We start from the raw sequence: 26,472 nt of genomic DNA on the forward strand, positions 1-26,472 counted from the left end.
TGCTGCGTTGATGCCCACTGTGGACTGCATGTTTGTGTCCCCCAAATTCATTTGTTGAAGCCCTCACCTCCAAACGAGATAGTACTAGGAGCTAAACTGATTTACTTGCATCATGGGGTTAGCCCTGCTATGTGAGGATACGGCAGTCATCTGCATGCCAGGGAGAGGGTCCTTCACAGACACCAAGTTGGATGGCACCTTGATCTAGGACTTCCTGGGCCCAGAAATAACAGAAATAAACATCTGTTGTTGAAGCCTCCCTCTGTGGCTTTCATTACAGCAGCCTGGGCTGAGGAAGATGACGTCTTGACCAACAGGACACGTAAGGAACATGAGGAGCAAGGAAGCAAGTTGAGAAGGGGGCCTCTCCACACTGAAGGAGGGAGCCTACAGAAGTGCTCTGGAACCATGGAGGCGGCACCTTGACCATGTGTGGACATCCACTGAGCCACAAGGCTCCTTGGCTTTCCTGTGGGAACAATGGCCATGCAGGAGAAAAGGCTGATGCATGAGGAAGAGGGCGGGCAAGGACACATCGCCCTCATGTAGTCAACTTGAAAGAAGTCAAACCTGAGCCCCATCAGTCTTCCAACCGTCTAGCGGGGAGACAGGAAACCATCTGGGGAAATAAGACCCACCCCAGGATCAGCCCCCTCCGGTCAATGACAGTTGTCTCCGGATTAAAGCTGACACTGGGGCTGTCAATCATAGCAAAGCCAGAGCATGGCCAGGAAGGTGCTGGTCCGCATCTAGACCACATCTGTGCAGATCTGTGCAGGACCAAGAGCTTCCTGTTCTCAGCACTCTGCTCAAGGAGCAGCAGTTGTCAGGCCTCTTTCCTCTCCACTGCCCTAAATCCCTTCAACAATGGAAGGGATTTCCCTGAAGATTCCAGTTGAGTCTAAAGAGTTGCAGAATATGCCACCCCAAAATGTGCCACTTTGGCTTAAGGATTATTTTGAGCTGAAGGCAATTGAGAAGATACAGATACAAAAAAAAAAAAAAAGATTTCTGCCTGCCCTTCATTTGCCTAAAAGCAGGACATAAGTTTGTAAATTGGTCCCCAAAGCCCTCTCTACAGAAGTTAATTACTGGAGATAACCCTACACCCTTATCAGCCCAGAGATGGCACCAGAGGACTCGATCTAACAAGCCTGGCTTTACATAGTCTTTACGCACCATTGCTGCTGCTGCTGCTAAGTCGCTTCAGTTGTGTCGGACTCTGCGCGACCCCACAGGCTCCCCTGTCCCTGGGATTCTCCAGGCAAGAGCACTGGAGTGGGTTGCCATTTCCTTCTCCAAGGCATGAAAGTGAAAAGTGAAGTGAAGTCACTTAGTCATGTCCGACTCTTTGTGACCCCATGGACCACAGCCTACCAGGCTCCTCCGTCCATGGGATTCTCCAGGCAAGAGTACTGGAGTGGGACCCCATATATATACCTTCCTGCAATTTGCCACCCAAAAAACTCAAAGTCACTTTCCTTTGTAAATTTACTTCTTTAAAATTTACTGTTCTTTAAGATACTATACAAGCCCAAGTTGTAATCACCCCTTAAACTTACTGCCTACTGAATGTTCCCATGTGTATGCATGATGCATTTATCACTTGTGTTTGCTTTTCAGTTATTAATTTGTCCTTTGTCTATTATATAAAGGGTCCCAGCCAATGAACCTAAGATGGGTAGATGAAAATAAGAGTTGTTTTCCTACCCGCCAAGTCTAAGACTGCATTTTAATTCTCTAGAAATCACTCAAGATTCTGGGCCCTACCTCTTATTTGACCAGGTCCTGAGGTTCACTTGCCAAAGTCACTCTTTCAGGTGAAACAAGAAGACAATGCTGCTGTCTACTCAGTCCTCAAAGAGATGAAATCTTCCCTGCCTTGAGATCTTGTGTGCTTAGCTGCTCAGTCATGACAGACTCTTTGTGACCCCATGGACTGTAGCCCACCAGGTGCCTCTATCCATAGGATTCTCCAGACAAGAATACTGGAGTGGGTTGCCATGTCCTCTTCCAGGGGATCTTCCCAACCCAGGGATCAAACCCAGGTCTCCCATTTTGCAGGCAAATTCTTTACCATCTGAGCCACCAGGGAAGCCCAAGATTACTGCAGTGGGTAGTCCTCCCTTCTCAAGGGATCTTCTCAACCCAGGAATCAAACCAGGGTCTCCTGCATTGCAGGTGGATTCTTTACCAGCTGAGCTACCAGGGAAGCCTGCTTTGAGATCTTAAAGTCCCTCAAGAGCAGGGACTCATGTTCAACTCAGCCTTCAGCATTTCTGATCATTGGAGATAAGTGCTGTTGCGCATCTCAGTGTCTTCAGATGCTTTATCTCTCACTCACATAACATCCAACGTTTCAAGGTTCAAGGATGTTGGCTCCTGGGTGAACCTTAGCCAGTCAACCAATAGAGAAAGAGCCTCATGACCATTTCACAGGATGTTTGTAGGGGACAAGTCTGAAAATAGTACCTATCACTTCTACTTTCATTCCACTGGACAAAGCAGTCACTTGGCCACACCTCATGCCAGGACAGTAGGGAAATTCAACCATCCAGAGGTGGGAAAAATGGTGTGTATATCAACCAGCAGTCTTTCTGGAATGACCTGGACTGTGTCAGTAACATGTCCTAAATACAACTGAGTCCTTTCTGACCATGACTCAGTGCTTTACTAACCACAACACAGTTCTCTTACCATGACTCGGTCCTTCATGACAATGACTAAGCTATTTCTGACAATGACTCAGCACTTCCTCACCATGACTGTGCATCTTCCTCAGCATGACTTAGCTCTTCCTGACCGTGACTCAGCATGTTCAATGATGCAGCACTTCCTGATCATGACTCACCAGCTTCCTCACCATGACTTAGTCCTTCCTCACCATGTCCTAGTCCTTCTGTTAGGTAGGAAGTTAGGCATGAGCAGTGAGGGGTAGTCTAGCCGAAAAGATGCAAGCTGATCTCTAAACTCCACCCAAGACACACCCAGGAAAGCTCACAGATATGCTACAAAAATAACCACAGAAACTTTTCCAACTCCCCTGCACATGCGCCCTAGGCATAGCAGATACAAACTAACCACAGGGGCTTCTCCAACTCCTGCACAGGCACCCTTGAGGCACAGCTGTGTCCTCAAGTAAACATTCTGTACATACATACATCTGATTATAACAGACCTAATTATGGGAAAGACATGTGCAATAGAGCCTGTTGTTATGTAACTTGCAACTTTCAATGAAAACTCTTAGTTCACACCCACCTAGATGAATATGTACAAGTCCTATTTTGCATATAACCAGACATTCTCCTTTCTCTGACTGGCCTTGAGCATATACCCATTTACATTTTTTACAGGGCAGAACCAATAAGTGGACCTGACACTTCCTTATAACTCAGCACTTCCTCACCATGACTCAGCATGACCCATCTCTTCCTGACTATGACCCAGCACTTCTTCACCATGACTCTGTGCTCTCCTACCCAGGACTCAGCACCTTTCTGATTATGAGTCAACCCTTCCTAACCATGATTCAGCCCTTTCCTATATTTCAATTAAATACACTAGTCAAGGCTATGGTTGTTCCTGTGGTCATGTGTGGATGTGAGAGTTGGACTGTGAAGAAGGCTGAGTGCCGAAGAATTGATGCTTTTGAACTGTGGTGTTGGAGAAGACTCTTGAGAGTCCCTTGGACTGCAAGGAGATCCAACCAGTCCATTCTGAAGGAGATCAGCCCTGGGATTTCTTTGGAAGGAATGATGCTAAAGCTGAAACTCCAGTACTTTGGCCACCTCATGTGAAGAGTTGACTCATTGGAAAAGACTCTGATGCTGGGAGGGATTGGGGGCAGGAGGAGAAGGGGATGCCAGAGGATGAGATGGCTGGATGGCATCACTGACTCGATGGATGTGAGTCTGGGTGAACTCCAAGAGTTGGTAAGGGACAGGGAGGCCTGGCGTGCTGCGATTCATGGGGTAGCAAAGAGTCGGACACGACTGAGTGACTGAACTGAACTGAACCCCACAACAGTACTTTTCAGTAACTTCTCATCCATGTTGTCTGTATCCATATATCAAAAGGCATTTAGAACCCAAAACCTAAATAACAGCCGGGCCAAGATCTGGTCCTAATATAACCTCCTTTCTCCTTCCTAGAGCACCCCTGTTAAGCTACAGATTTGCAGAAACTGAGTTTTAAAAACTCAAAACTGAGTTTAAAAACTCGCATAGCTTCATATGGGAGAGCTATGGTTTCTTCAATTTAATGAGCTCACAAACACCACAGAATCCTGGTGAACTGCCTAAAATATGCACAGAGAAAGCAAACCTTCTCCTCTAAATTGCCTTTCTACCCCTGGAGGGTCACACACATCCTGTCCCTGTGGTTACTTCTGAGCATAACATGACTTTAGTATGATCAACCCTAGTTCTATATACCATGATTCCAATAACTGAGCAGTCATTGGGAAAGTAAACTCTTGGCTTGATTCTAAAGTGATGATTTTAGTGCCAAACTTAGGTGAGGATGGCTCAAGGTCCAAAAATATCAGCTGTAACTTCACTAAGTCTCAATGCTTGCAAGGTCCAATCCAGCCCTGGAATCTAAGCCAGAGAAATACAGCCTAACAACCAAAAAGGGCCTCCAAATTCCTACTTGCATTTCTCCAAAAACATCAGAAAGGCTGCCCAATTCAACCCCTGGCAACACTTCTTCAAATGCCCTCTCCTCTCCTCTCTTCCCCATGCTGAGCCTTGCCTCTCCCAGCCTTCCATCCCTCCCTCCTTCTCTGCTCTGCTTCCCACACCACCCAGGCCCCTTGCAGTTCCTGTAGCTCCACATCACCTCCTTGGCCTCCCAGGGAGAAACGCACGAGGACCCCCTTCCCTGTGAATTGTACTCTTTCTCACCATCGTTTTGGAAGAAATATTTGAGAAGAAGTACTAGTCAATAAAATTACTTTGCTTCCCTGGTCATCTCTTTTAAAAAATGTAGTAAAGTATATACTATACAAAATTTACCATTTCACCATTTGTAAGTATATAGTTTAGTGACATTAATACATTCACATCATTGTACAACCTTCACTATCATCCACCTTCAGAGCTTTTCCACCTTCTCAAACTGAACCTTTGTACCCATTAAACGGTAATTCTTCATTAGCCCTCCTCTTTACCCCATGCCATCCACTAACCTGTTTTCTATCTGTGTGAATTTCACTCCTCCAGGAACTTTAAGTAGGTGGAATTACAGTAATTCTTTTAATGACTAGCTTATTTCATTTAGCATAACATCTTCAAGTTTTATCCATGTTACAATATATCTCAGGATTCCTTTCTTTTTTCAGCCTGAATATTATTCCATGTATGTATAAAAGGACACTTGAGTTGCTTCCACCTTTTGGCTATTGGGAATAAGGCTATTATGAACATAGATGAACAACTTATCTGCTCAAGTTCCATTTCACTGAGGTATATGTCTAGAAGTGGAATTTCTGGATCATATTTTTATTTCCTGAGAAACTACCATATTATTTTCCATACTGGATGTACCATTTTATATCCCCATCAGCAGTATACAAGTGTTCCCATTTCTTCACATTCTCTCCAATACTTGTTCTACTCTGCAGGTTCTTTGTTGTTATTATTGACAATAGAATGTTCAAACTACCGCACAATTGCACTCATCTAACATGCTAGCAAAGTAACGCTCAAAATTATCCAAGCAAGGCTTCAACAGTACATGAACCGAGAACTTTCAGATGTTCAAGCTGGAGGCAGAGGAACCAGAGATCAAATTGCCAACATCCGATGGATCATAGAAAAAATAAGAGAGTTCCAGCAAAACATCTACTTCTGCTTTATTGGGGATTCCCTGATAGCTCAGTTGGTAAAGAATCCATCTGCAATGCAGGACACCCCAGTTCAATTCCTGGGTGGGGAAGATCCACTGGAGAAGGCACAGGCTAACCACTCCAGTATTCCTGGGCTTCCCTTGTGGCTCATTGGTAAAGAATTCACCTGCAATGTAAGAGACCTGGGTTTGATCCCTGGGTTGGGAAGATCCCCTAGAGAAGGGAAAGGCTACTCACTCCAGTTTTCTGGCTTAGAGAATTCCATGGATTGTATAGTCCATGGGGTCGAAAAGAGTCATATATGACTGAGTGACTTTCACTAGAATTTTCACTTCCTGCTTTATTGACTAAGCCAAAGCCTTTGATTGTGTGGATCACAACAAACTGTGAAAAATTCTTAAAAAGATAGGAATAACAGACTACCTTATCTTCCTCCTGAGAATTCTGTATGCAGATCAAGAAGCAACAGTTAGAACCAGACATAGAACAACGGACTGGTTCCAAATAGGGAAAGGAGTGCGTCAAGGCTGTATATTGTCACCCTGCTTATTTAACTTGTATGCAGAGTACATCATGCGAAATGCTGGGCTGGATGAAGTACAAGCTGGAATCAAGATTGCCAGGAAATATATCAACAACCTCAAATATGCAGATGACACCAGCCTTATGGCAGAAAGTTAAGAGGAACTGAAAACCCTTTTGATGAAAATGAAAGAGGAGAGTAAAAAGTTGGCTCAAAACTCAACATTCAAAAAATAAATAAATAAATAAAACTCAACATTCAGAAAACAAAGATCATGGCATCCAGTCCCATCACTTCATGGCAAATAGATGGGGAAACAATGGAAACAGTGACAGATTTTCTTTTCTTAGGCTCCAAAATCACTGCAGATGGCGACTGCAGCCATTAAATTAAAAGATGTTTGTTCCTTGGAAGAAAAGCTATGACCAACCTAGACAGCATGTTAAAAAGCAGAGACATTACTTTGCCAACAAAGATCCATCTAGGTAAAGCTATGGTTTTTCCAGTAGTCATGTATGGATATGAGAGTTGGACCATAAAGAAAGCTGATTGCTGAACAATTGATGCTTTTGAACTGTGGTGTTGGAGAAGACTCTTGAGAGTCCCATGGACTTCAAGGAGATCTAGCCAGTCAATCCTAAAGAAAATCAGTCCTGAATATTCATTGGAAGGACTGATGCTGAAGCTGACGCTCCAACACTTTGGCCACCTGATGCAAAGAACTGACTCATTTGAAAAGACCCTGATGTTGGGAAAGACTGAAGGCAGGAGGAGAAGGGGATGATAGAGGATGAGATGGTTGGATGGTATCACTGACTTGATGAACATGAGTTTCAGCCAGCTCTGGGAGTTGGTGATGGACAGGGAAGCTTGACACACTGCAGTCTATGGGGTTGCAAAGAGCTGGACACAACTGAGCAGCTGAACTGAACTGAATCCTATTGGGTGTTATTGATCACCTCACTTTACTCTCACAATAATGCTGGGTAGCATTAACTCCATTTTACAGAAGAGAAGAGCCAGAAGTATCAGGGGACTCATAAAGGACAATGGTGGAAGAGGGGTTTGAGCCCTGATTTCCCTGCGAGACAAAGCTCAGACCACTGGACTGAGCCAAGCCGCAGCCCCTGAGGATGATTTAGTGTTCACTGCGGAGGTGGTGAACAGGATCACCCTGAGGGTTCCTGCAAAGGAAGCCATCGTAGGGACACCTCTCCAGCTCAGGGCCCTTGCCAGCTGGGGCAGGACTCACTGCGTAGGAGCTTGGCCCCTCACCTTTCCCGCCTGCTCGTCCAGCTCCTGGCAAGAAGCTGTCTGAAAGCTCCAGGAGGGTTTTGGGACATACAGTTGTACAGATGGCTTCTCAGAAAGACCTGGTTTCCCATTTATGACTCTACTCTCCACTGTCTGCCCCTGGCTGGGAGGGGTTCTGTGTTTCAAGCAAACTGCCTCAGTGTCATATATGTGAGAGCCACTCAGCAAGGTGTAGAGGCGTCCACTTCACTCCAAGCTCATCATAAAGTGCTCCTGGGCCACGAGGATGGGAGCATCAGGGAACACAGAGACAGTAGTCCCTCTGCTGAGGTCACACTGAGGTCCATGCTAAGTAAGAGGGCAGTGGCTGGCACACAGATGGCACTGACATTTCCCACAGGTTAGGGACTGCATAACTGGAAGGGCATCTGCTTCAGAGTTGCCCCCACAGGCCACCCCAGCACAGAGACCGTGAAGGCATGGCCCAGCGGCCTATGGAAAGCTCTGTAAGGCACCCACTCACCAACCTGAGGGTAGGGGCGGGGCTCCACGGCTCAGAACCCTCCAGGGGCCATTCATTCTCGCTCAGCTCTCTTACTGTCCAGCCCAAAAGGCAATCAAGCATCACCAAGTGTTCTGTAGTCTCTGTGTAGTTCCAAAACAAAGATACCCCACATAAAAACATATCCATGTATTTTCACCATTTTTAAAAGTATTTCAGCATTATGTAACTTTAGTCATGACCCTGGTATGAAGAAGAAGAAAAAAAAAATTTAACTTGGTCCCCTGGGGCCATTGGTTTCAGTGTGGACTTCCTGCCAAGCCCCAAATAAAAATCCCCTGCCCTGGTTTGGGTTGTGTTCTGTGTGGGAACTTATAGGTGCAAAAGAACCCCGCCCCCCACCATGCAGACTTTAAGGTTCAGAAAGTATAAAGACCACACACTTCCACATGCAGACATGCACCTAGGCTTGTGTATACATACATATGCACAGTCACGTTTTTATTCGCCACAGTCAGTCTCTTCAGGCCACGCCACAGGACACCCGCCCAAGGTGACCAGCAGGAAACCCTCTGTGACCACCCCTTTCTTGCCCTCCTTTGTCTTCCTCAGGCAATTGGAGCTCTTACAAAGAGTCTTTTAAAAGGCCATCTCCAACATCCAGACACGACTTAATTGGCATTTTTCATTAAATACTCTCTACCTAAAAAAAGCTTAATGGTGAGAGAAAAAGTTAGTTTACTCAAGTACACTCAGCCCTTCCATCTGCAATTAATTAAATCTGCAGATGCAGAGCTCACGGATACAGAGGGCCAAGTTATACCGGGCCACTTTATATAAGGGACTTGGGCATCCATGGACTTTGGTATCCTCAGGGGTCCTGGAATTAATCCCATGGATACCAAGAAAAGACTGTATATACTTTTTAGCTTTCCCAGTAATCCTATTAGCTGAGAAATTCAAGCTGAATTTACGGGGAGCAAAGCCCTAACATTGATAGAATGTGACTTTCCTAACTCTCTTAAGGGAATGACCTATTTTTTTATTGTATGATAAAGAAGGCAGCACTTGCCCAAACAGTCCGAACCCCTAATTACTAGGTACATGCATATTTTATTCCCCAAATTAAAATCTTTCATAAAACCTCTCAAAAAATCACAGGATGGTCAAGAACATAATTATAATCATAATTTCTGACAAACAGATGAATTTGTTGAAGACCTCAAGTAGTCTGATTTGGGACAACTAATATGTCATTAAATGTTAAGCTTCTCCTTTGCAAATTTCTCAGAGAAAACACAAAAGACATAGTGTGGATAAGCCTGAAACTGAAGCAGGGTGCGCCATGCCCATGAGATGGGTATGAGGTAAGGATACGGACACAACAGGACTTGTTTATTCAATGGGGCAGTTTCCCCAGAAGGCAATCATGTGAGAGGACTTCTAACAAACAATCTTGAAGCAAAACTGAATTGTGACTTCTGTAAAGTCTCAAGGAATAACAAAGTAAAGTAAAATGAACAAATAGGAAAGCCCCCCAAAACAAAGAAACTTGAGACTGACTAATAAAACTTTTGTATTTTTACCTCAAACCTTTTCCAGCCTCATTCAGCAACAGCACATTTGACATCTCTCCAGTTGCAAACCAAAACGAAGCTTGACCAACACCATGAAAACAGAGAAGATGAATGCTCACTCTGAAGGAAATCCACAAGGGAGTGTGCACAGTTCCGGCCATAGCACCAGGATTGGAATAAGCAAATGGTCCTCTAGAGTAACTACTGTAGACGGGATAATGTACAGCCAGATAGATACGTACTGATGTCTGCTTTCATATACAAAACTTGCTCTTACTTTCTTGTCTGAGCCTTAAATTATGACATCACACAGCTCAAAATTCTCTTCTTCCCTGATACATGCAGTGAATAAAAACCCAGCTGGGGCAGTGTTATGACAATGTAGCCCCAGCCTCCCTTACCTCTCACTGGCTCCACAGCACTTTTTACATCTGTGGCCTCATGCAGGGCTGGCCTGAAACACACTTCTGAAGGAGATGCTGCTTCATTCCTGGATGCCCTCATTCTGTCAGTGAAGCTCCCTTCCTCCTTCACAGACGGGCCTGCGGCATGGCGGTCAGTGGCCACGTCTATGAATAGTCCCCGGGTTCAGACACATCTCTCAGGGAGCTCAGTGACAGTGCTGTGGGTCACACAAGCAAGGGTCCTCCATCAAAGTTTGGGGACAACTATATCAAGGCTATGGTTTTTCCTGTGGTCATGTATGGATGTGAGAGTTGGACTGTGAAGAAGGCTGAGCGCCGAAGAATTGATGCTCTTGAACAGTGGTGTTGGAGAAGACTCTTGAGAGTCCCTTGGACTGCAAGGAGATCCAACCAGTCCATTCTGAAGGAGATCAGCCCTGGGTGTTCTTTGGAAGGAATGATGCTAAAGCTGAAACTCCAATACTTTGGCTACCTCATGTGAAGAGTTGACTCATTGGAAAAGACTCTGATGCTGGGAGGGATTGGGGGCAGGAGGAGAAGGGGATGCCAGAGGATGAGATGGCTGGATGGCATCACTGACTCGATGGACGTGAGTCTGAGTGAACTCCAGGAGTTGGTGATGGACAGGGAAGCCTGGCGTGCTGCGATTCATGGGGTCGCAAAGAGTCGGACACGACTGAGTGACTGAACTGAACTGAACTGATGGGAAGGGACCATCAAGCCAGAGCAGCAGGGCCCCAGGACACCACCTGGGCTCAGAGCCCTTTGGCAGCCTCTCCCTGGCCTGCTGCATGACATAGTTCACAAGGTTGTGGAGTATTCCCATCTTCCTTTGTGTAGGATTATCACATCCCTCTCCTGAGGGAGGAAACGGGAGGATTTTCCAGTAATTAAAAACTTTTATGAGGCCAAGGAAGGAAAAAGTTAAATCTCGATAATTAAAACTAAATTCATGAAACCTGAATTTGCTGTGTTTAGTCAATAAGTTGTGTCCAAGTCTTTTGTGACCCCATGGACTGCAGACCACCAGTCTCCTCTGTCCACGGGATTTCCCAGGCAAGAATACTGGAGTGGGTTGCCATTTCCTTCTGCAGGGGATCTTCCTGGCCCAGGGATTGAACTCACATCTCTTGCACTGGCAGGCAGGTTCTTTATCACTGAGCCACCAAGGAAGCCCTTGAATTAGGCTGTCAAAAAAACCTGACCATAGCTCAACCTACAGCTTAGGACAGGAGCAGGACAAACATCCCACATCTCCTGACCATAATTAAAACGTGTCTGGTCTTCAGTAACCTGTTGGTTATTTAGAAATGTATTACTTACTCTCCACATGTTTGTGTTTTTTACAGTTTTTTCCTATCATGGATATCTAGACTCATAGCATTGTGGTCAGAAATGATGCTTGATATGATTTCAACTTTCTTAAATTATTTTGAGGCTTGATTTGTGACCCAATATGTGATCTGTCCTGGAAAATGTCCCATGTGCACTTGAGAAGAAAGTGTATTCTTCTGCATTTGGATGGAATGTCCTGAAGATATCAGTTGGGTCCATGGGGTCTAATGTGTCATGTAAAGCTTGTGTTTCCTTATTCATCTTCTGTTTTGATGATCTGTCCATTGGTGTAAGTTAAATGTTAAAGTTCCCTACTAATACTGTGTTACTGTCAATTTCCCCTTTTACGTCTGTTAATGTTTGCCTTATGTATTAAGGTGCTCCTATTTTAGGTACATAAATATATACAACTATTATATCTTCTTCTTGAGCTGATCTCTTGATCATTATGTAGGATCCTTCCTTATTTATCCTGATATTCTTTAAGTTCTATTTTGTCTGATATGAGAATTACTACTCTGGCTCTCTTTTGATGTCTATCTGCATGGAGTATCTTTTTCCACCCTCTCACTTTCAGTTTCTATGTGTCTCTAGATCTAAAGTGAGTCTTTTGTGGACAGCACATATATGGGTCTTGTTTTGTATCCATTGAGCCAGTCTGTGTTTTTTGGTTGGAGTGATTAACTCACTTATATTTACAGTAATTACTGATACATATGTTCCTATTATACTGTATATATCCATATATACTGATATATATATGTTCTTATTGTCCTAACAGAAGCAGAAGATATTAAGAAGAGACGGCAAGAATACACAGAAGAACTATACAAAAAAGATCTTAATGATCCAGATAACCACAATGATGTGATCACTTACCTAGAGCCAGACATCCTGGTATGCAGTCAAGTGGGCCTTAGGAAGCACCACTATGAACAGAGCTAGTGGAGGTGATGAAATTCCAATTGAGCAATTTCAAATTCTAAAAGATGTTGCTATGAAAGTGCTGCATTCAATATGGCAGCAAATTTGGAAAACTCAGCAGAAGCCACAGGATTGGAAAAGGTCAGTTTTCATCCCAATCCCAAAGAAAGGCAATGCCAAAGAATGCTCAAACTACTGCACAATTGCATTCATCTCACATGCCAGCAAAGTAATACTCAAAATTCTCCAAGCCAGGCTTCAATAGTACATGAACCATGAACTTGCAAGTGTTCAAGCTAGATTAAGAAGCAGCAGAGGAACCAGAGATCAAATTGCCAACATCCGTTGGATCATCAAAAAAGCAAGAGAGTTCCAGAAAAACATCTATTTCTGCTTTTAATGACTATACCAAAGCCTCTGACTGTGTGGATCACAACAAACTGTGGAAAATTCTTAAAGAAATGGGAATAACAGACCACCTTAACTACCTCCTCAGAAACCTGTATGCAGGCCAAGAAACAACGGTTAGAACCAGACATGGAATAACAGACTAGTTCCAAATAGGAAAAGGAGTACGTCAAGGCTATATATTGTCACTCTGTTTATTTAATTTATATGCAGAGTACATCATGTGAAATGCCAGGCTGGATGAAGCACAAGCTGGAATTGAGATTGCAGGAAGAAATATCAATAACCTCAGATATGCAGATGACACCACCCTTTTAGCAGAAAGTGAAGAACTAAAGAGCCTCTTGATGAAAGTCAAAGAGGAGAGTGAAAAAGGCTTAAAACTCAACATTCAAAAAACGAAGATCATGGCATCAAGTCCCATCATTTCCTGGCAAATAGATGGGGAAACAATGGAAACAGTGACAGATTTTCTTTTCTTGGGCTCCAAAATCACTGCAGATGGTGACTGCAGTCATGAAATTAAAAGATGCTTGCTCCTTGGAAGAAAAGCTATGACCAACCTAGACAGCATATTAAAAAGCAGAGACATTATTTGTCGACAAATGTCCATCTAGTCAAAGCTATGGTTTTTCCAGTAGTCATGTATGGATGTGAGATTTGGACTATAAAGAAAGCTCAGTGCCCAAGAATTAATGCTTTTGAACTGAGGTGTTGGAGAAGACACTTGAGAGTCCCTTGGACTGCAAGGAGATCCAATTAGTCCATCCTAAAGGAAATCTGCCCTGAGTATTCATTGGAAGGACTGATGCTGAAGCTGAAACTCCAACATTTTGGCCACCTGATGCAAAGAACTGACTCACTGGAAAAGATCCTGATGCTGGGAAAGATTGAAGGCAGGAGGGGAAGGGGACAACAGAGGATGAGATGGTTAGATGGCATCAGTGACTCAATGGATATGTGTTTGAGCAAGCTCTGAGAGTTGGTGATAGACAGGAAAGCCTAGCGTGCTGCAGTCCACGGCATTGTGAATAGTCAGACATGACAGAGTGAACTGAACTGATATTTCTATTGGCATTTTCTTAATTGCTTTTGGTTTGTTTTTGTCATTCTTTTCCTTCTCTTGTGTTTCCAGCCTATAGAAGTCCCTTTAACATTTGCTGTAAAGCTGGTTCGGTGGTGCTAAATGCTCTTAACTTTGTCTTGTCTGTAAAGTTTCTGATTTCTCCAACAATTTTGAATGATATCCTTGTTGGGTAGAGTATCCTTGGCGTAGATTTTTCCCTTTCAGTACTTTAAATATATCCTGCCATTCCCTTCTGGCCTGTAGAGTTTCTGCTGAAGGATCAGCTGTTAATTGTATGTGGCTTCTTTTGTATGTTACTTGTTGCTTTCCCTTGCTGCTTTTAATATGCTTTCTTTGTGTTTAATCTGTTACTTTGATTAGTATGTGTCTTTGTGTGTTTCTCCTTGGGTTTATCCTTTGTGGGGCTCTCTGCACTTCTTGGACCTGACTATTTCCTTTCCCATGTTAGGGAAATTTTCAACTATAATCTCCTCAAAAAATTTCTCAGATCCTTTCTTTAACTTTTCTTCTCTGGAACACCTATAATTTGAATTTAATATCATCATATATTTAATATCATCCCAGAGGTCTCTGGGACTATCCTCAACTCTTTTTCCTTTATTCTGCTCTTCAGCAGTTATTTTCACTGTTCTCTCTTCCATCTCATGTATCCATCTTCTGTCTCAGTTATTCTGCTACTGATTTCTTCCAGGGTATTTTTAATTTCAGTAATTGTATTGTTTGTCTCTGTTTATTCTTTATTTCTTCTAGCTCCTTGTTAAGTGTGTTAACTGACTCTTGCACTCTGTTCTATTTTTGAGGTTTTAGGTAATCTTTACTACCATTACTCTGAATTCTTTTTCAAGTAGTTTGCCTATTTCTTCCTCGATTATTTGGTCTTGTGAATTTTTACCTTGTTTCTTCATTTGCCTAATATTTCTCTGTTTTTTTACTCCAACTTACTGTGTTTGAGGTCCCCTTTCTCCAGGCTATATGGTTGTAGTTCTTCCTTTTGGTCTCTGCCTTCGGTGAGTGAGGTTTGCTCCAGTGGTTTGTTTAGGCTTCATGTTGGGGGGGGAGTTGTGCCTACATTCTGGTCAGAGGAGGTGAGTTTTTTCCCTCTGGTGGGCAGGGCTGTGTTGAGGTGGTATGTTTAGGGGTGTCTGTGGAAAGTCTGTCTGCAGATGATTAGGTTTGTGTGTATCTTGCTTGTTGTTTGGGTCAAGCATCCTATACTGAGTGCTGCTGAAAGTTTGGTGATGCTGGGTCTTAGGTACAGCTGGAGCCTTTGTAGGAGTTATCACTAATTAATACTCCCTGGGATCAGGACTTTTCTGGCAATTTAGTGCCCTGAACTCAGCACTCCCACCCCAGAGGCTCAGGCCCCATCACTGGCCGGGGAAGCAAGATCCCACTAACTGCTTGTTATGGCATTAAAGCTGATTAAAACAAACACAGTAAAACAAAAAACAAAATAAAAATTTTAAAATTTCTAGAAACAAATGACAATGAAAACACAATGACTCAAAACCTACGGGATGCAACAAAAGCAGCTCTAAGAGGGAAATTTATAGCAATACAATCCTATCTCAAGACACAAGAAAAACTATAAAATACACAACCTAACTTTACCCTAAAACAACAGGAAAAAGAACCAAAAAACCCCCAAAGCTAGTATGAGGATAGAAATCATAAAGATCAGAACAGAAATAAACAGAAAAGAAATGAAGGAGACAAAAGTAAAGATTAATAAAACTAAAAGCTGGTTGTTTAAGATAAATAAAGTTACAGATCATTAGCCAGACTCATCAAGAAAAAAAGGGAGAAGACTCAAATCAACAAAATGAAAAATGAAAAAGGAGAGGTTACAACAGATAATGCAGAAATACAAAGAATCCTAAGAGACCATTATGAGCAACTATATGCCAATAAAAAGACAACCTGGAAGAAACGGACAGATTCTTAGAAAACTTCAACCTTCCAAGACTGAACCAGGAAGAAATAGAAATTATGAACAAGTCAATCATAAGCACTGAAATTGAATTTGTGATCAAAAATCTCCAAAAAACAGAAGCCTTGGAGCAGATAGTTTCAAGGTGAATTCTATCAAATGTTTAGAGACAAGCTAATGCCTATCCTTCTCAAACTCTTCCCAAAAAATGAAGGGGAAGGAACAGTTTCAAACTTATTCTATGAGGTCACCATCACCCTGATACCAAAACCAGATAAAGACATCACAAAAAAAAGAAAATTACAGGTCAATATCACTGATGAATATAGACGGAAAAATCCTCAATAAAATTCTAGCAAACAGAATCCGACAACACATTGGAAGAACCATACATCATGATCAAGTTGGGTTTGTCCAAGAGATGCAAGAATTCTTCAATATCTGCAAATCAATCAATGTGATACACCATATTAACATATTTAAATATAAAAGTCATATGATAATCACAATAGATGCAGAAAAAGCTTTTGACAAAATTCAGCACCCATGTATGATAAAAATTCTTCAGAATGGGTATAGATAAATACAATATAATAAAGGCCATATTTAATACACTCATAACAAACATTATTCTCAATGGTGAAAACCTGAAAGTATTTCCTCTAAGATCAGGAAAAAGACAAAATTGCCCATTCTCATCACTATAATTCAACATAGTTTTGGAAGTCCTAGTCATGGCAATCAGAGAAGGAAAAGAAATAAAAGGAATCCAGACTGTAAAAGAAGAAGTAAAACTCTCACCGTTTGCAGATAATATGATGCTATACACAGAACATCCTAAGGATACTATCAGAAAATTACTGGAGATAATCAGTGAATTGCCATGGATAGAACCTCCACAGCAATGTTGAATAAAAATAGCAAGAAGCAATATTCTTTTTTTGTTCCTAGTCCTATGAGGAAAGGATCCTCTGGGAAAGAGAACTGCTATCCACTCCAATATCCTTGCCTGGAGAATTCCATGGACAAATGGGCATGGTGGACTACAGTTCATAGGATAGCAAGGACTTGGACACGACTGGGTGACTAAGCAGACACACAGACAATCAGTGAATTTAGTAAAGTAACAGGATACAAAATCAATACACATAAACCACTTGCATTCCGATACATTAACAATAAAAACTCAGAAAGAAAATTAAGGAATCAATCCCACATACCACTGCAACAAAAAGAAAAAAAAAAATCTATAAATAAATTACCTAGGGAGACAAAAGTGATGTATATAGAAAACTAAAAGACACTGATGAAAGAAATCAAAGCTGACACAAACAGATGGAGAGATATACCATGTTCTTCGACTGGAAGAAACAATATTGTGAAAATGACCATACTACTCAAAGCAAACTACATATTCTAAGCAATCCCTATCAAATTACCAATGGCATTTTTCACAGCACTAGAACAAAAAAAAATTCACAATTTTTGTGAAAACACAAAAGACCCCAAATATGCAAACAATCTTGAGAAAAAAGAACAGAGTTGGAAAAATCAACCTTCCTGATTTTACACTATACTACAAAGCTACAGTCAGCAAGACAGTATGGTACTGGTACAAAAACAGAAATATAGACCAATGGAACAAGATAGAAAGGCCAGAGATAAACCCGTGCACCTGTGGGTACCTCATCTTTGACAGAGGAGGCAAGATACACAATGCAGAAAAGACAGTCTTCAATAAGTGGTGCTACGAAAACAGGACAGCTGTGTGTAAAAGAATGGAATTAGAACACTTTCTAATACCATACACACAGATAAACTAAAAAAGGACTAAAAACCTAAATGGAAGACCAGAGACCATCAAAATCTTAGAGGAAAACATATGCAGGACACTATTTGACATAAATCACAGCAAGATCCTGTGACCCGCCATCCAGGGTACAGATAAAATAATAAAAACAAAATAACAAGTGGGACCTAATTAAACTTAAAAGTTTTGCATAGCAAAGGAAACTATCAGTTCAGTTCAGTCGCTCAGTCGTGCCTGACTCTTTGACCCCAAGCCAGGCTTCCCTGTTCATCACCAACTCCCGGAGCTTACTCAAACTCATGTCCATTGAGTCAGTGATGCCATTCAACCTCTGTTGTCCCCTTCTCCTCCCACCTTCAATCTTTCCCAGCATCAGGGTTTTTTCCAGTGAGTCAATTCTTCACTTCAGATGGCCAAAGTATTGGAGTCTCAGCTTCAGCATTAGTCCTTTCAATGAATATTCAGGACTGATTTTCTGTAGGATAGACTAGTTGGATCTCCTTGTAGTCCAAGGGACTCTTAAGAATCTTCTCCAGCACCACAGTTCAAAAACATCAATTCTTTGACACTCAGCCTTCTTTATGGGCCAACTCTCACAACCATACATGACTATTGGAAAAACCATAGCTTTGACTAGATGGACCTTTGACAGTAAAGTAATATCTCTGCTTTTTAATATGCTGTCTAGGTTGGTCATAGCTTTTCTTCCAAGTAGCAAGCTTCTGTTAATTTCATGACTGCAGTCACCATCTGCAGTGATTTTGGAGCCCAAGAAAAGAAAGTCTGTCACTGTTTCCATTATTTCCTCATCTATAAGTGATGGGACTGGATGCTATGATCTTTGTTTTTTGAATGCTGAGTTTTAAGCCAACTTTTTCATTCTCCTCTTTAACTTTCATCAAGAGGCTCTTTAGTTCCTATTCCCTTTCAGCCATAAGGGTGGTATCATTTGCACATCTGAGGTTATTGATATTTCTCATTGCAATCTTGATTCCAGCTTGTGCTTCATCCAACCTGGCAAATAAGCAAAGTGAGTGAAGCTGTCCGACTCTGCAATCCCATGGAATATAGTCCATGGAATTCTCCAGGCCAGAATACTGGAGTGGGCAGCCTTTTCCTTCTCTAGGGGATCTTCCCAACACAGGGATCAAACCCAGGTCTCCCACACTGCAGGCGGATTCTTTATCAGTTGAGCCACAGAAAAGCCCAAGAATACTGGAGTGGGTAGCCTATCCCTTCTCCAGCAGATCTTATTGACTCAGGAATCAAGCCAGGGTCTTCTGCATTGCAGGTGGATTCTTTACCAACTGAACTATCAGGGAAGTCCAAACTGAAGTCACTCAGTTGTGTCTGACTCTTTGTGACCCATTAGACTGTACAGTCCATGGAATTTGGAATTCTAAGCAAAAGGTGACAATATACAGCCTTGACATACTCTTTTCCCAATTTGGAACCAGTCCATTGTTTCATGTCCAGATCTATCTCCTGCTTCTTGACCTGCATACAGATTTCTCAGGAGGCAGGTAAGGTGGTCTGGTATTCCCATTACCTTCTTCCAACAACACAAGGTACAAGTCTATACATGGACACCACCAGCTGGTCAATACCAAAATCAGATTGATTCTATTATTTGCAGCTGAAGATGGATAAGCTCTATACAGTCAGAAAATATAAGACCAGAAGCTGACTGTGGCTCAGATTATGAAGGAGCTGATTGTGGCTCAGATTATGAACTCCTTATTGCAAAATTCAGACTTAAATTGAAGAAAGTAGGGAAAATCACTAGACCATTCAGGTACGACCTAAATCAAATCCCTTATGATTATACAGTGGAAGTAACAAATAGATTTAAGGGATTACATGTGATAGATAGAGTGCCTAAAGAACTATGGACAGAGGTTTGTAACATTGTACAGGAGGTGGTGATCAAAACCATCCCTAAGAAGTAGAAATGCAAAAGGGCAAAATGGTTGTCTGAGGAGGCCTTACAAATAGCTGAGAAGAGGAGAGAAGTGAAAAGCAAAGGAAAAAAGGAAAGATATACCCATCTGAATACAGAGTTCCAAAAGAATAGCAAGGAGAGATAAGAAAGCCTTCCTAGGTGATCAATGCAAAAGAATAGAGGAAAACAATAGAATGGGAAAAACTAGAGATCTCATCAAGAAAATTAGAGATACCAAGGGAACATTTCATGCAAAGATGGACACAATAAAGGGTAAAAATGGTATGGACCTAACGGAAGCAGAAGATATTAAGAAGTGGCAAGAATACACAGAACTATAAAAAAAAGTCTTCATGACCCAGATAACCATGATGGTGTGATCACTCACCCAGAGCCAAACATCCTGGAGTCAAGTGGACCTAAGGAAACACCACTATGAACAAAACTAGTGGAGGTGATGAAATTCCAGCTTAGCTAATTCAAATCCTAAAAGATGATGCTGTGAAAAGTGCTGCACTCAATAGGCCAGCAAATTTGGAAAACTCAGCAGTGGCCACAGGACTGGAAAAGATCAGTTTTCATTCTAATCCCAAATAAAGGCAATGCCAAAGAATGTTCGAACTACCACACAATTGTACTCATCTCACACACTAGCAAAATAATGCTCAAAATTCTCCAATCTAGGCTTCAACAGTACATGAACCAAGAACTTCCAGATGTGCAAGCTGAATTTAGAAAAGGCAGAGGAACCAGAGATCAAATTGCCAACATCTGCTGGATTATAGAAAAATCAAGAGAATTTCAGGAAAACATCTACTTCTGCTTCATTGACTACGCCAAAGCCTTTGCCTGTGTGTATCACAATAAACTGTGGAAAATTTTTAAAGGAAACTATAAACAATGTGCAAAGACAACCCTCAGAATAGTGGAAAATAATAGCAAATGAAATAACTGACAAAGGATTAATTTACAAAATACACAAGCAGCTCATGCAACTCAATACCAGAAATATAAACAGCCCAATCAAAAAGCGGGCCAAAGACCTAAACAGACATTTCTCCAAAGAATACATACAAATGACTAATAAACACATGAAAAGATGCTCAACGTCACTCGTTATTAGAGAGATGCAAATCCAAACTACAATGAGATGTAACCTCACACCAGTCAGAATGGCCATCATCAAAAAGTCTACAAACAATAAATGCTGGGAGGGTGTGGAGAAAATCTTCTTGCACTGCTGGTGGGAATATAAATTGATACAGCCACCATGGAGAGCAGTATGGAGAGTCCTTAAAAATCTAGGAATTAAACTATCATATGACCCAACAATCCCACTACTGGGCATATACCCTGAGAAAATCATAACTGAAAAAGACACACGTACCCCAGTGCTCACTGTAGCAGTATTTACAATAGGTAGGACATGAAAGCAACCTAGATGCCCATCAACAGATGAATGGATAAAGAAGTTCTGGTACATATGCACAATGGAATATTACTCAGCTATCAAAAGGAACACATTTGAGCCAGTTATAGTGAATTGGATAAACCTTGAGCCTATAATTCAGAATGAAATAAGTCAGAAAGAGAAAACCAAATGTTGTATATTAATGCATATACCTGGACTCTAGAAAGATGGTACTGATGAACCTATTTGCAGGGCAGCAATGGAGATGCATACATACAGAACAGACTTGTGGACACAGTAGGCAAAGGAGAGTGTGGATGAATTGAAAGAGTACCATGGAAACATATGTATTACCATATGAAAAACAGATAGCCAGGCAGAATTTTCTATATGATAAAATGAGCTCAAACTATGCTCTTTGACAACTTAGAGTGGTGGGATGTATTGGGAGGTGGGAGGGAGGTTCAAGAGGGAGTGGACATATTTATACCTCGGGCTGCTTCATATTGTTGTATGCCAAAACCCCACACATTATTGTAAAGCAATTATCCTCCAGTTAAAAGTAGATAAATTAAAAAAAAAAAAGATGCGTCTGGTCAGCCAGGCTGTGGAGAGACATGGCTGATCATGCCTGGACCACAGAGAGGCCTGGGGGTCGGGGAGGAGGAGAGCAAAGGATCAGCACAGCCTTCAGAGATCTCCCACGCCCACAGCCCTGCACTTCCCAGCACCCTCTTCTCACCTAGGAGCCCTCAGCATCAGGATGGTGGCAGGCAAGCAGATCTTAGAGGATGAAGCAACTCAACAGAGGAAAGGCCACACCTCACAAAAGCAAGTTTGAAATATGCCCCATAGGGACCTCAGTGAGGCGGCAGCTGCTTCTGTTAGAGAAGAAGCCTGCTTTCCCAGATCCTCCTGCCTCAAGAGTTGTCTTCAGTTCTCCTTGAGTGTGTCTTCCCCCAAGCTGGAGGTGAGTGCGACCCTTAGGTATCTTCCCTTCCCTCCCACTGTAGCCTAACGGGGTAGGACGGTCTACCTGGTGTGATTATTTAAAACTGTGTCCACTTGTCTGCTCAGCCAAGCTCCTGGCCAATGTGGAGCCACTTGGTGTGGCCTCACCCCTGCAGGAGTCAGGACTGCCTTAGAATCGGGGTCAGGGAAGCCCCCTCACCTGTGTCAGTAGGAACCCTGCAATGTGCACAAACGACACGTCGGCGCCTCGGGCTTCAGTCTTTACTAAAAGCTCAGACGTGCAGAGGGCACTGTCATCCTTCACCGTCAGCACCATCTTTCCTTGGTAAAGCACCCTCTCGGCAGACCCCCAGTACACGCACGCATGGTGGACGTGCCTGTGTCTCCCCTGTGTCTCCCCGAAGGGCCAGAGCCCCCTCGCCCCCACGCAGGTCAGGGTAGGGAGAGGCAGTCACGTGATCGAGGGCAGGCCTCAGAAGCGGTGACACGGTGGCTGAGGGGGCCGTTCCCCACAGCCCGGCCACCGACCTCTGCACAGGCCTCGCCCTGCGGGGTCCCCTCAGGTGCTAGCTGTGTTCCAAGCTGGTCCTCTAGCCTCGGTCAGTCCCACTTCTGACAGACGCCCTTCTGCTTGTCTCCACAGTCAGAAATCCTGTCTGGGGAGCTGAGCTAATGCAGACTGAGCAGTGTAGACGGAGGTACTATTCATGGAACCCCGAACTCCACTCAGTACCTCAGAGATTCTTCAAATGAATCATTCAAATTTAACTTCGAAGTTTAAACTATTTTAAAATTAAACTGTTATAAAACAGGGATTTAAACATTTATAATAGTAGGTTACCTTTGGGGGCACACCAATGGAGGACTTGAAGGAAGCATGAGGGAATCTTCTGGGGCCTGAGAACATTCCATATCTTATTACGAGTATTGCTCTGAGAGTACAGGGATATGATTACCCAACAATGCACTTAATGCCACTGAACTATCCACTAAAAAATGGTTAGGATGGTAAATTTCATGTTATATATATATTTTACCACAATTAAAAAAAATAGATTAAGACTGAACTCAAAACACTCCTTTAAAATTATTTCAATAAATAAGAGATAAACTAGAAAACAAGTATAGGCATCAATGTTTTAAATCCATCAAGATTTGTACTCTTTACTTCCAGTAAGTAATAGCCTTAAAATAAAACAAGGCAAAAAAAAAAAAAAAAAAAAAAAAAAAAAAAAAAAAAAAACCACTACTACATACCAAATATAAAATGTTGATAAACCCCAAGCTTCCCCAGTTTCTCAAGGTACCAGACTATTTCATTTTCTAAAGGACTCAGGACAGCCCCTCCTACTACAGCTGGATTCTGAGATTTGAGGCAGCTGCTCAAAATCTCCTGGCATTGGCAGCCGCATATCTATGTGATTCAGATTATTTCTCCACTCTGTGGGATGCTGGAATGACAAAATCATAGTGATAGATTATGGATAAGTAGTAGCCAGGATTAGGGAAAGACAGGGAAGGAAAGGGTGATTCAGCGCCAGCCTAAGGGAACTGCTTGGAAGGGACGAACCAGTTTTGCTCTTGATTGTTGAAGTGGATGGACGAATTTACACATGATAAAATGTCATGGGACAACAGGTAAAAACAAACCCTAAGATGAATGAACGCAGAAATCAGTGAAACCTGAACAAGACTGTAGTCTAGTTCACCGCATCATGCCAATCAGTTTCCTGGTTTTGGAAATCCACTATAGTTATGCAAGATGTCACTATAAGAAGGCGAATGACTGATAAGAGACTTTTCTGTACTATTTTGACAGCTTAAAGAACTTCTATAATCATTTCAAAATACGAAGGTACAAAATATAGAAGTAAACTGGATGAGACTGCTGTAAGACTTCCATAAGCCCAGTGTTCAAATTATTATTTTCATCAAATGCACCCATTATTCTTACTGGCTAACTTGATACAAGTAAATTGTGACATATTAGGATAAATGTATACTAACAAACACCACGTGGGTTTTGTGACTGTTTTTAAAGAAACTGACAGTATGTGGTTAAGTGTCAAATGAGTAACATTATGGATTGCACTGTGTCCTCCCCAAAACCGTAAGTTGAAGCCACAACCCTCAGCGTGGAGATATTTGGGGATGGGGACTTTGAAGAGGTAATTAAGTTTAAATAAGGTCATCAGAGTGGGGCTGTGATCGAATATAAGTGGTGTCCTCATAAAAAGAGGAGTTTGGGGCATAGGCATACACAGAAAGAAGGCAGGTGAGGACACGAGCAGGAGACGGCCACCTGCAAGCCAAGCAGGGAGGCTCCAGGAGAGGTCGAGCCTGTGGATGTTCCGATTCTGAACTTCCAGCTCCAAAACTGTGAGGCAATAACTGTCTGTGTTTAAGCCCCCCAGTCGTGATATTTTGCTATAACTGCCTAGCAGATGAATACAGGTCACATGGGGATGTGGTTCAGATGAGGGAAGGACACATGAGAGAGCCAGCTGCAGTGCAGATATGAAAGTGATACATTCAAAAAAAATTAAAGCTGGCTCTAAATGACATGAAAGAAAACCATTTCATCAGATGCACACCACTCAAAAATATTGGCGTGCATTCATTTGCATTCAATTTTATTCTTTCATTCAGTTAACAGTGGTGACCCAGCCTCTCTAGCCCTGCTAAAGGACACAACACATGGGTTAAAGCTGTCAGAGCTGACCTGTGAACACTGGGACAGAGTAGACAGTCCTCCAGGTAGCTTATGCTTTGGCAGTCCTGGCAGGGGACTGCCAGAGGTGGACATACCCCAGTCCTCAGTCCTCTACAGTCTGAATCAGACTCAGACGGGCATCAGCTAACCCTCTGTTGAAGCCTACTTTACGTTGCATTTCTCTAGTAATTCCATTATGGAGACAGCTCCCAAATAACAAAGCATGGATTGGTTAGTTGGTTTTTAACACTTAGTTCTCAGACTTTAGAGGATTGATAAAGTATAGCATAAAAAAATCATTTTTAAATTCTGAAATGCGACATAAATGCTAGCTACCATTCTACAAGATTTGGAAAGACCTTGTAAGTGACCTTGTCCAAAGTGACCATTTTATGGATTATGGAGATTTACTAAGGGCTTCCCTTGTGGCTCAGCCGGTAAAGAATAGGCCTGCAATGTGGGAGACCTGGGTTCGGTTCCTGGGTTGGGAAGATCCCCTGAAAAAGGAAATGGCAACCCACTCCAGTACTCTTGCCTGGAAAATCCCATGGACAGAGGAGCCTGGCAGGCTATAATTCATGCGGTAGCAGAGAGTAGGACACGACTGAGTGACTTCACTTCACTGAAGGTCACCCAGCTCGTATGTGGCAGAGCCAGAGCAAAGGCTGGGGATTACCTGCTGCCAGGACTCAACGGGAAGCACAGGTTTGTAACATCTGCTGCTGCTGCTGCTAAGTCGCGTCAGTCATGTCCGACTCTGTGTGACCCCATAGACGGCAGCCCACCAGGTTCCCCCGTCCCTGGGATTCTCCAGGCAAGAACGAGGGAGTGGGTTGCCATTTCCTTCTCTAATGCATAAAAGTGAAAAGTGAAAGTGAAGTCAGTCAGTCGTGTCCGACTCTTCGCAACCCCATGGACTGCAGCCCACCAGGCTCCTCCATCCATGGGATTTTCCAGGCAAGAGTACTGGAGTGGGGTGCCATTGCCTTCTCTGTGTAATATCTGAATTCCACAATAATAGATATATTCAATTCTATACCATTTTCCTTCACTTTTCCTATAATTTCAGTTCCAAACTGTGCTTCTGATGGTGCAATATTTCAACCTCCTAGTGAACAGAAGTTTGTGCTACAGCAGACAAAACTGGCAACCCTCTTGGTATTTCCCCTAAACCAAGTACTCTATTCCTGCACCCAAAGACCGGTTCCAATTTGAAATCTATGAGGGGTCTAGAGCAAGCCAGACATAACTGGGGACAGGAGAGAAAGAAAACAGCAGTGAAGGGGAACGTGGGGAAGGTGGTACAGGCTGACGGGCGGGGCCGAGGGAAACCGTGTTTTCCTGTGTTACGTGTCAGCATCGCTACCGTTCTACCAGAAAGCGATGGGCCTGGGGCCAAGGCTGGGGGAACACACCAGTCCCACAACCCCGCAGTCACATCTCATCTCTGAGGACACTTGGTGAAGCTTCTGTCTCATGACAATCGTGTAATTCAGTGAGGTCCCCCTCCTCACTGGTGACCAACAGGCTCAGCCAAGTGCAGCCCAACTAGTCACCTCGGGGCAGCCTGGAGGCTCCTCCCCTGGGCTGCACTTTTCATTTCTTCCTTATTAACCCTGTCCAGATGACTTCTGCCATAAGAAATTGCAAAACTTTTTAGGAAAGAAGAAAAGTAAAATAAAATCAAAGACCAAATTTACCAAAAACAGAGGTAACAGAAAAGGCAGAGCTTCACTAAGGATGGCGCTTTCAGACTGGAAGGCTTATCACGTGTCCACATTATCAGAGAGTATAGAGTTATTATTTTA

At 42.8% G+C, this 26,472-nt stretch overlaps 1 protein-coding gene across 6 annotated transcripts in view; it reads right to left on the bottom strand.

Annotated features, from left to right (window-relative positions):
- ADAMTS17 (ADAM metallopeptidase with thrombospondin type 1 motif 17) overlaps positions 1-26,472 on the bottom strand; it is a 396,657-nt gene that overhangs the window by 274,793 nt on the left and 95,392 nt on the right. The gene's annotated exons all lie outside the window — the stretch shown is intronic.

The sequence above is a fragment of the Bubalus bubalis genome, chromosome 20 (genome assembly GCF_019923935.1).
Source record: "Bubalus bubalis isolate 160015118507 breed Murrah chromosome 20, NDDB_SH_1, whole genome shotgun sequence".
Classification (NCBI taxonomy): Eukaryota; Metazoa; Chordata; class Mammalia; order Artiodactyla; family Bovidae; genus Bubalus; species Bubalus bubalis.